The following is a 12195-nucleotide window of genomic DNA, read 5'->3' as shown; positions in this document are numbered from 1 at the left end:
CCGCAGTGACTTCCATCTGGTTATAGGAGACTCTCCCTTTCATCATGTTGGGGGCATGTAAACCAATTTCAAGCATAGTTTTTTCTTTTTTCAACCTTGTGTAAAAATGAAACAAGTTTCAAGCAAAGTTTTTCCTCGTTTCAAGCTTGTGTAAAAATGAAACTAGTTCCAAGCATAGTTTTTCATTTCAACCTTGTGTAAACATGAATCTGAATCTAAGCATAGTTCCTTATGGTTCAAGCTTGTGTAAAAATGAACATGTCTCCATTTTTAACCCTCATGATTGCCATTCTATTAGCCTTTTTCGTCAGATGAGCCTCACTAGGCTCCTAAAATTTAGAAATCACTGTGGACAAATCAAGCTAAGCCCTCAACTCAAATTAACTAAGCTAACTGAGTCCTAACAACTCAGTTACGTCATTCAAGTTGTCTTGTGATGTGGAATTTTGATTTTCTCCTAATTTAATTCAAGGGAAAATTAAACTAGGAATTTCTTGCTGCATTTTTTCAACATTACGATACCTTAGAGTAACTACCCAGTTTGGACTGTGATACAGACGAACATAGGAAGTGAATCTATTTGGCTTCCTAGATGCAGGTTAGGTGGGGAGTGCATCAAACTGGAAGAGTACATCAAGAGGAATTTTCAGTGTTGGGTCCGTAGTTTTTTCCTGGTACAACATGAAGCAAATATTTGTGGCACTCAGCTCAGTAGAAGTAGAATACATGGCTTCTAGTGAAGTAGTAGATGAGGAAATCTGGATGAGAAATATTCTTGTGGGATTTTTTGGTCAGATGATTCATCCAACTGTGATCTACTGTGATAATTAGAGTTTCATCAAGTTCTCTGAAAATCCTGTATTTCATGATAGATCCCAGCATATAGATATTCAGTATCACCATCTACCAGATTGTGTGTAGAAGCATATAATGTTGACGTGATACATTCCTACAGAGGACTAAGATGAAGATATTTTGACAAAGGATTTTTCAAGAGGAAAATTCAAGTTCCATAGATGCAAGATAGGGGTTACAAATAATCCCTTTCTTGCTAAGAGGGAGTGTTGAAAATTACAGGATGAAAATCTCAGTTTGAATTTGCCTTGATCAAACTGGAGATATTCAAATTTCCATTTCAGCAAAAATCTTAGAGGTAGTTAACTGAGGTGACAAGCCTTTTGTCACTTATTTAACTCAATTAATATGAGTTTGAGGTCTTGAGTTCAGATAAGCATGAGTGATTCCTAATTTGTAAGAAATCTAATTAACTTAATTGAGTTATTGTCAGTTAAACTAGTTCTAACTGTTGGAGGAACTAGTGGAAGGTCAAGTTGTGCAATGAGACTTCAATCTAACTTAGTGATCATCCAGATAACTAATCAATCAACCCCAAATAATTGTTGCATGCAGAAAATTTGAGTTTCCCTGATCCAGGTGGATATTGGTGGCCACCTGCCAAGTCCACCTGGACCCCCACCATTGTCTTTCTCAGCATTTTCAGTTTCCTTAATTGTAGCACAGTTTACTATTTTTAGCAGTTTTTCGGGTCCTGAACTTTTGGAGCCGTTTTGAGGCCCTAAACGACGTTTTTTTGGAATTCTGGGGCAACCGAGCCCTATTTTGCCTCCCAAAGTGGTAGTACTCGGATAGATCTTTCTAACGAGCTATCGTACGCGTCAAACGGAGATCGTATGCCAAAGTTACGACCCCGGGAAATTGATGTACCAATTTACCCAAACGGGGCCCACAATTTGGCGTTTCATCTTCTAGGGTTAGGTTTCGGTATGTGAAGGGTTTTCCATTGTTTCTCAACAATAAATAGGTCTTCGAGCGTCATTGTAATACAGTTCAGAACAGTTCAGAGGCATGTAGCCATCACATCTCTTCTCAAAGATAAGCTACCATCGCCCTAGCTAGTTTATTGCCATTTCTGTTTGTAAGCATATGTCAGTATTTTCCATTAATGAAATGAAGTATTATTTCCGCTGCATCTTTGTGTATATGGTTATCTCTGTAATTTGTTGCGTTCCTGCTTAAATCTGGATCATTCCCAATTGAGATGGAGATTGCAAGGCATCAACTATTCCAATGTGTACAAGTGGTGGATGCAATTAGAGATAAAACCTTATGGATTGTGCAATCAATTAAGTGAAAAGTCCCGAAGTAATAGGGGACTAATTCCCTTGGATTTTCGCAAGGAAATAGGGGTTCAAAGGGCTTCAAATTTGGCTAAGGGTTGGTCAGGGTCAATCAGTCGGGCAAAGAGATAGACTATACACTTGTAGGTTGTGCTCGTGCTTGAAAAAACATATCTAATACATCTATATTCCTTAATTAATGCAATACATATAGGAATGGGTTTTGAGCAGTCTCTTTCCCCTAGATAAATCATTGTGCATGTGTGTTGATTCTTATTGCATGTCTATAATTTGTGTTCTAGATTGTGAATTGAATTTTGTAGAGTAGTAGAGTGGGTTATTTACTAGAATATTGGAGGCATGCTCATCCCAAAATTTCTCATCTTAGTACTAATGAAAAACCCCTCACTGGATGTTGCTCAAACCCTCCAAATGCATCCTTTCTGACATGAGATGGTAGAAAAGTTTCCAATCAACAAAAAGGTAAGGAATATGGAAGCCCAGACGAAGAGGGCTAGTGCCTTCCTTCATTGAAGTGTTTCACAAGTATACATTTGGAAGGATAAATCGCACTTGTATCCTGGTGATATCACAAAGATATTAGAAAATGGTATAGCAATCCCAACCTTGGCAAGAAGATGTAGAGGTCATGGGGGTTGCCATATTAATTCGCTATTTCCTCATTACTCATAGCATGTGTGACTACATGGGGGTAGTTGGAGACATCATTCTCCCCTTCCTTCCCTACCTCCAATGCTCATAGAGTGGGCCTTACCAAGCCCCCTCCCACCCACTTCGTGACATTGTTTCCAACACCTCCATTAGGGTAATTAAATTCTCATTTTAAATATAGTCTCAAGTAGATTTTTTGGCATGCTTGAATAAAATGTAGAGTGGATCCTTTTTCAAATTAACCATGATGTTCACCCACCTTTAATTTTCTCAACTTAACTCCTATATCCTCCCGTCACCACCTTTTATAGTGATATTCCCCTACATTTTATAATTACGCTAAACAGGAATTTCCTTTGTGGGCTTTGGGTGAGAAAACACTATTCACCTAACCAATAACAAACTTTAAATTTCATCCTTCTTCATCCAGCTATACGCTACCATATGGATTGTCCACCTAGTTACGCCGAAAAACTTCCATCTGATCACTTATCTCCCACGCTAGCTGCACATTCAATATTTTTCCTGATTGCTATCTGCGCATTGAATATCCATAACTATGGAACCATGCACTTTTACTTCTGCTTGCTACATTTGGTTGAGTTCCAGAAGGTTTAGTATAATTCCAGTAGGTTTAGCCGACTTCCAGTGACAATACATGCTGTAGAGGCCAGTCTTTTTCAGGAGGCATGCACATTCCATAAAGCAACAAAGAGACACATTCCAAAAATAAATGACCAACAACGTTTCAAAACATCCAAGCAGCGACCAATGACATTTCAACAGAAGTTTTAGAAAAACAAGTGCGTTGTCTGCATATTCCTTACTACTCGTTTGCCTTTTGTGCGTACTTTATGGTTTCCCTTCTCAAACTTCTACATTTTCCAATGGTTTACCTAAAACGATATTCCTATGTATTTTCATTATAATCATATTTCCTTCCTTGTACTTTGTCACACAGATATTTATTAGTTTTGGCGACTAGAAAATACCCACTCTATGTAAAAAGATTAATGACATGGTTTATTTTTTGCGGTATCTTGATTTCGATCTTGGTAGTGACGAACTTTCAGCTATGCATATTAACAGGGGTAGTTGTAGACCTTCTCATGGCTGAGGCTATTAAATAGGACATACAATGACTATCACCTACAATATATAATAGATTCAAAGTGAGCAACAATATGGCCAATACATACAATAACTTTTTCTTCAACATCTAATAGATTTGAAGTAAGCAAACATATAGACGATACACAGTTCATGCCATGCATTATAACAAAATATTTTATTTCCAAACATAGCCAAGCCAGTCCAGTTGACAACCTGGGCATAATCCTGGCTCATTTGAACTGCGGTGTTAAGAAAAAAAGTATAGGAATCAAATTATAACCTAGTGTTGGTGTAAATTTGTAAACAACTCAATAATAGACAGAGTCATTACAATCCAAACACATTCAACCCCAATGACGTACATAACTGATAACTATGCAGAAGGACCATTATTCCACCAGCAACCTTAATTAAATATTTACTTAAACAATTTCATAGTAAAATGGTGGAATCGAAATCATTAGAAGGGCATAATTTTTATATGAGCACAAACAAGTGGTACCAATGTTTTACAAAAAGAGTAAGTAAAACTCTAAGTCATGTTGTAAAAAGTCCCTCGAAGGGGCTATAATTACTCAAATTGAATCAACAAAACAAAGACTCATCCATTATATTCATAATCCATTCTTTACAGACACGGTCATGGCCAGACATGCCCCAAAACAAAAAAAGAAACCCTTCTATCAACGAGATAATCTAGGCAAAGAATTAATCAAACCCTAATGGTAATAACATAACCCAAAATGTTGCATGAGCATCACTTAACCAACTTTTAGAAATTAATTTATCGAGGAGTAAAGTAACCCAGAAGAACCCAGGTAAGTTGCATTCGGCACAAGCTTAGAAAGGAAAAAATAGAGAAGAATATTCTTGAGTATCTGTACCTTGAAGAACAAAAAGAAGGAACTTAATTAGTGGAATCTATTGGATGACCTCAAATAATAGAAGAAATATAGAACAAATTTATAAAAATGATGACCCTTACCTTGGAAGGTCGGCGTGACCAAGAAAAAGGAAAACAAGAAACCATGTAATGAAGGAACCATAGAGGGTTCAGACAACCCCAGGGAGTAACACTGAGTATGGTTCCAGTGTGTAATAACAAGGAATCATATTTTTTACCCCCAGAAGGGAGTCTGTAGAGTTGGGTACAACTTTTGACCCTATCCAACCTGCCATTGAGTAATCAGAAATTACCTTGTAGCTCATGAGAAACAATAAACTGAAAACTAAAAAATTACAGTGATTGGAATTAAGCGTTTCTGAGCCTTGAGTGAGCCTTTTTTGAATTACTTGGTTGCAGATAACCCCGTTTGGTGGGGAAATTAGTGTTGTGCTCTGCGGTCAAACCACATCGTGCAAATCACTGACCCATTAGGTGAGAAAATTGGGTTGTCACCCTAACCCTATAGAGGTTCATTTCCTTTGTTAGATCTAACCCTAGATGATCGATGATCGAAACGCGATCTTGGTGTAGCTCTGCCAAAATTCATCAAGAAGGTTCATGTACTTCGTATAACCTAAGTAACACTGGTTAGACTTACTAAATTCACTAGAAACTTCAATCATAATTCAACTTTCTCTTTCATAATAAAATCAACATGTGTAGGGTGAAGCTTGGTATGTTGGGCATGGATCTTAGTAACAAACTAAGAAATCCTTTGAATGAGAAATTAATTAAATAGTTTATGTAGATTAGTAGGAAATATGTGAAAAATATTGAATTTATTTAATAACCATGGTAAAACAGTTCCATAAGGTAGATGATAAAATGTGGTAAAATTCATTTTTTTTTGTTTTTTTCTCTTTTTAATGCACAGTTAGAGATGTTACAAGTAGAGGGTGATATTTTAATTGTTTTTATATTTCTCAAATTTTGAAGGATGAATATTGTTGAAATATTAATTTGAAATAATTTAAAAATGTAATTTACAATTACACAGTTCCAGATTAAATTAGAAATTTCAATTGAATTTTGATCATATTGAGAAGAAAAACCATCAAAATAAAAGGGTAATATGATGACCATATATCCCATGATTATGAAAAGAGTGGAGATATATATGATGGTTCTCTCTACTTGTATATTTTCCACCACTGGAACCCCAAAGAAGTTTATCCTTGAAATTATTTGAATATGGGGATCGGTGCTTCAAATCTGTTTTTTGAAGATCTTCCTCCCAAACTGAAATATCACACATACTAGTTTTTTTCATTATACCATCTACTAATTGGGTGGAAATTTTGGTTGAGATTAAGAGAAAAAAATAACATATTTGCATCTTATAATTAAAGAGGCGTCATTTAAAATCTAGGATGCTAAACGTTCTGTGGTGAGATTTAAGGAGATTTAAAGATTGATGCTTCTAAAGAATATTAAGTGGAGATCAATCCTTCAAAAATATGTTTTCAAGATCTTCCTCCCAAACTGAAATATCTCACGCACTAGTTGTTTTCCTTGTACCATCGCTGAAGTGGGTTTAAAGATTAGTTGAGATTAAGAGAAAACAATAATGTCTTTCAATCATATAATTAAAGAGGCGTCATGTAAAATCTAGGATGCTAAACATGATCCTTGATGAATCTATAATTTATTTTCCCTGCAATTTTACAAAAAATCCGTACACTGCTTAATGTAATTAACAATAGCCTTCCATTTACATATTCTACTCTTTCTTTAATCTCAGTATACTAGTAACTTTAAGATTTGGTTTTTTTGTTGCAAATTTGCTAATTGAACTATTCACACTTGTACTATGAATGTAAAACAATTTTCTCTTTCCTTTTGTGATATGCACAATTCAATTTTGAAAATATTTAGTTTTCTTTAACCTTTATAGAAATCTCAACCTTTATGTGAAAGTGTAAATCAAAATTATATTCATGTGATAAACAAATCAACATAACTAAATTTGGAGATGTGTTTGAAATTCTCACTTATGAGAAACACTATTATTTTTTTAAAAATTTGAAATTATCGATTAACGTACCTAAATTTGGAATTGTGATTTAAATTCTCACATATGAGTGACACTGTTAATTTTTTGACAATTTGCAACTAGAGACTATTGAGAAGTTTACTAACGATATGAAGTTAATAATGTATCACAAGTGTATCATGCATGGAGTTTACTAAGCATATGAAGTTAAGAATGTATAACAAATGTATCATGCATTACTTATTTGTGCTCATTATATTCAGTTTGTAAGAAATGAAATACAAACATCAAGATAACCTAGCATTGCCTTTTACCCACATGATTCTACACAACATTAAAATTTTGTTATAGAAAGACAACATAGTTGGTTTCATTAACTTGCATGTCACTCTGAAACTCTGATGAAGTACTTGGTTTCAAATGTTTTTCCTTTGTAAATGTATTTTGTTGGGTGCTCGTTGATTTTGATGAAGATGATACTTAGACCACATTATCTATCTCTAGATTATCCTTGCATTTAGCCCACATTGTCTGTCTCAAGATTATCCTTGCATTTAGCCCACATTGTCTGTCTCAAGATTATCCTTGCATTGATATTTTTTCTATCCACATTTGAAATTCTTGTGTACTTTGTTTTCCTTGTTGTGTTAAAAGGTGACAATTCTTTCACTGGCCATAATGTTTCCTACAATTGCAATTGTTCCACATTCTATCATCAATGGTTACAAGAATGTTCTAGCGGTCTCTATTGGACTTGATTACTCTTTTCCACTAGCCGAGAAAGTTGAGTACTTGAAGGTGAATTTGGAAAGACAATGTTAATAAAATATTTTTGTTAAATCCTATCATTGACTATAAAAATTGTTGTAAAAATGTCATTTTTTATGTTATCTGAATTTTTATTTTTATTTTTATTTTTGTCATGTAGGATCCAAACAAGTTTTCACTTGTTGCTACCCGAGTTGTTGGTGCTACATAAGTTGCAGCTGCTCCAAAGGAAGAGGAAAAGAAACACGAGCCAGAGGAAGAGTCCGAAGAGGAAATGGGTTTCAACCCTTTTGACTAGATTGGATGTCTTGTGGAGGAAGAGTCCGAAGAGGATATGGCTTTCAAACATGATTAATATTTTTAAACAATTGAAATATTAAAATAGATTTATATGTTACATTTTGGATAAAATAATTTTAATGAATTAGTTATATTGTTATGTTGGGATAAAGTGAACAAGCATTTTTATGAAATAAAGTATAAGTTAAATTAAATAAACATAATAAAATATAAGTGATTGAAAAATATAATACACTTAATACTTTAATTGAACTTATTTTATTATTTTAAATTAAAAATTGTAATAAATATATTAAGTTAATGAACATTATAAATAAATTATTTTAATAATATTTTTACTATGTAAAAATTCAAAGACTCTTCAATTTACACATTAATTAGAAATTCATTTTGCAAGTTAATTAGAAATGTCATATTTAGATTTAAGTCATTTCATGTTATAAAGATATGAAATATCTATCTTTGTGAAACCAAGATACCAAATTAAGAAAAGCACCATATGATCTTGAACAGTTACAGTTAGGTAACATAAATATATTTACATAAATAATTTCTCAGATAAATATTTTATATACTTTATATAAATACAAAAATAAATGTATTAACCAATACTTCTAAATTTTATCGTATATTACTTTAAAATGTCAATTTTTTTTTCTATAAGCAAATATAGATCACAAACATAATTACTAGTCTAACTAAGTGATTTTTCCCTTTTCCAATTAGCTTTTTAATGGATTTTGTCTAAATCTAATTAGAAATTGCAAAAAATATAATTTTAAGTTAAGTACAATTTTAATGAATTTTTGTTTATAAAAAAAGGTTTTGTTCATATACGATAAATTTATGTCGACTAACATATTTGGACTAATAAAAAAATATAGTTTTAAGTTAAGTACAGTGTTAATGAAGTTTTTTTATAAAAAAAAAAGGTTTTGTTTATATACGATAAATTTATGCCCACTAACATATTTAGACTAACCAATGGTCAAGTAGAGATCATCGTCGACAACATCCTCTGCCTTAAGTTGGTGATATTATTGCAGAATCCTTTTAGTACATCCTTATGCTCATTAAACATTGAGGAGGCCTCCCCTCCAAAACATAGCGTCCATTCATTGTATCGTCCTCTCCACAATTTTCGCCAATAGTCAATTTTTGTTGGGCGGAAATACTGTTCAACTTTTGAGAGGTTGAGGATTGACTAGTCAGATTAACTTGTGAAAATCAGATTAGCCGAATTCCAATAGGTTTAGCCGATTTCCAGTGACAATATATGCTGCAGAGGCCAGTCTTTTTCAGGAGGCATGCACATTCTATAAAGCAACAAACAGACACATTCCAAAAAGAAATTACCAACAACGTTTCAAAACATCCAAGCAGCGACCAATGACGTTTCAACGGAAGTTTTAGAAAAACAAGTGCGTTGTCTGCATATTCCTTACTACTTGTTTGCCTTTTGTGCATACTTTATGGTTTCCCTTCTCAACCTTCTACATTTTCCAATGGTTTACCTGAAAAGATATTCCTATGTATTTTCATTATAATCATATTTCCTTCCTTGTACTTTGTCACACAACTATTTATTAGTTTTGGCGACTAGAAAATACCAACTCTATGTAAAACGATTAATGACATGGTTTCTTTTTTGCGGTATCTTGATTTCGATATTGGTAGTGAAAACCTTTTTTCTATGCGTCTTAACAGTGGTAGTTGTAGACCCTCTCATGGCTGAGGCTATTAAATAGGACATACAATGACTATCGCCTAGAATATATAATAGATTCAAAGTGAGCAACAATAAGTCCAATACATACAACAACTTTTTCTTCAACATCTAATAGATTTGAAGTAAGCAAACATATGGACGATACACAGTTCATGCCAAGCATTATAGCAAAATATTTTATTTCCAAACATAGCCAAGCTAGTCTAATTGACAACCTGGGCATAATCCTGGCTCATTTGAACTGCGGTGTTAAGAAAAAAAGTATAGGAATCAAATTGTAATCTAGTGTTGGTGTAAATTTGTAAACAACTCAATAATAGACAAAGTCATTATAATCCAACCACATTCAACCCCAAAGATGTACATAACTGATAGCTGATGTACATAACTAATAACTATGCAGAAGGACCATTATTCCACTAGCAACCTTAATTAAATATTTACTGAAACAATTGCATAGTAAAAAGGTGGAATCGAAATCATTAGAAGGGCATAATTTTTATATGAGCACCAATAAGTGGTACCAATGTTTTACAAAAAGAGTAAGTAAAACTCTAAGTCATGTTGTAAAAAGTCCCTCGAAGGGGCTATAATTAATCAAATTGAATCATCAAAACTAAGACTCATCCATTATATTCATAATCCATTCTTTACAGACACGGTCATGGCCAGACATGCCCCAAAACAAAAAAAGAAACCCTTCTATCAACGAGATTATCCGGGTAGAGACTTAATCAAACCCTAGTGGTAATAACATAATCCAGAATGCTGCATGAGCATCACTTAACCGAATTTTAGAAATTAATGTATGGAGGAGTAAAGTAACCTAGAAGAACCCAGGTAAGTTGTATCCGGCACAATCTTAGAAAGGAAAAAATAGAGAAGAATATTCTTGAGTACCTGTACCTTGAAGAAAAAAGAAGGAACTTAATTACTGGAATTTATTGGACGAACTCAAATAACAGAAGAAATATAGAACAAATTTATAAAAATGATGACCCTTACCTTGGAAGGTCGGCGTGACCAAGAAAAAGGAAAACAAGAAACCATGTAATGAAGGAACCATAGAGGGTTTGGACAACCCCAGGGAGTAACACTGAGTAGGGTTCCAGTGTGTAATAGCAAGGAATCATTTTTTTACCCTCGAAAGGGAGTTTGTAGAGTTGGGTACAAATTTTGACCCTATCCAACCTACCATTGAGTAATTAGAAATTACCTTTTACCTCATGAGAAACAATAAACTAAAAACTAAAAAATTACAGTGCTTGGAATTAAGCGTTTTTGAACGCTGAGTGAGCCTTTTTTGAATTACTTGGTTGCAGATAACCCCGTTTGGTGGGGAAATTAGTGTTGTGCTCTACGGTCAGACCACATTGTGCAAATGACTGACCCATTAGGTGAGAAAACTGGGTTTTCACCCTAACCCTATAGAGGTTCATTTCCTTTGTTAGATCTAAACCTAGATGATCGATGATCGACGCGCGGTCTAGGTGTAGCTCTGCCAAAATTCATCAAGAATGTTCATGTACTTCGTATAACCTAAGTAACACTGGTTAGACTTACTAACTTCACTAGAAACTTCAATCATAATTCAAATTTCTCTTTCATAATAAAATCAACATGTGTAGGGTGAAGGTCGGTACGTTGGGCATGGATCTTAGTAACAAACCAAGAAATCCTTTGAATGAGAAATTAATTAAATAGTTTATGTAGATTAGTAGGAAATATGTGAAAAATATTGAATTTATTTAATAACCATGGTAAAATAGTTCCATAAGGTAGATGATAAAATGTGGTAAAATTCATTTCTTTTTCTTTTCTCTTTTGAATGCACAGTTAGAGATGTTACAAGTAGAGGGTGATATTTTAATTTTTTTTATATTTCTCAAAATTTGAAGGATGAATAATTGTTGAAATATTAATTTGAAATAATTTAAAAATGTAATTTACAATTACACAGTTCCAGATTAAATTAGAAATTTCAATTGAATTTTGATCATATTGAGAAGAAAAGCCATCAAAATGAAAGGGTAATATGATGACCCTATATCCCATGATTATGAAAAGAGTGGAGATATATATGATGGCTCTCTCTACTTTTATATTTTCCATAACTGGGACCCCAAATAAGTTTATCCTTGAAATTCTTTGAATATCGGGATCAGTGCTTCAAATTTGTTTTTTGAAGATCTTCCTCCCAAACTGAAATATCACACATACTAGTTGTTTTCATTATACCATCTACTAAGTCGGTGGAAATTTTGGTTGAGATTAAGAGAAAACAATAACATATTTGCATCTTATAATTAAAGAGGCATCATTTAAAATCTAGGATGCTAAACGTTCTATGGTGAGATTTAAGGAGATTTAAAGATTGATGCTTCTAGAGAATATTAAGTGGAGATCAATCCTTCAAAAACATGTTTTCAAGATCTTCCTCCCAAACTGTAATATCTCACATACTAGTTGTTTTCCTTGTACCATCTACGAAGTGGGTTTAAATATTAGTTGAGATTAAGAGAAAACAATAACGTCT

This window comes from Pinus tabuliformis, chromosome 1_2, assembly GCF_031772625.1.
Source record: "Pinus tabuliformis cultivar Carrire ecotype Pingquan chromosome 1_2, CPIR1, whole genome shotgun sequence".
NCBI lineage: Eukaryota > Viridiplantae > Streptophyta > Pinopsida > Pinales > Pinaceae > Pinus > Pinus tabuliformis.
The sequence above is the reverse complement of the archived record's forward strand: the minus strand, read 5'-3'. Positions refer to the sequence as shown.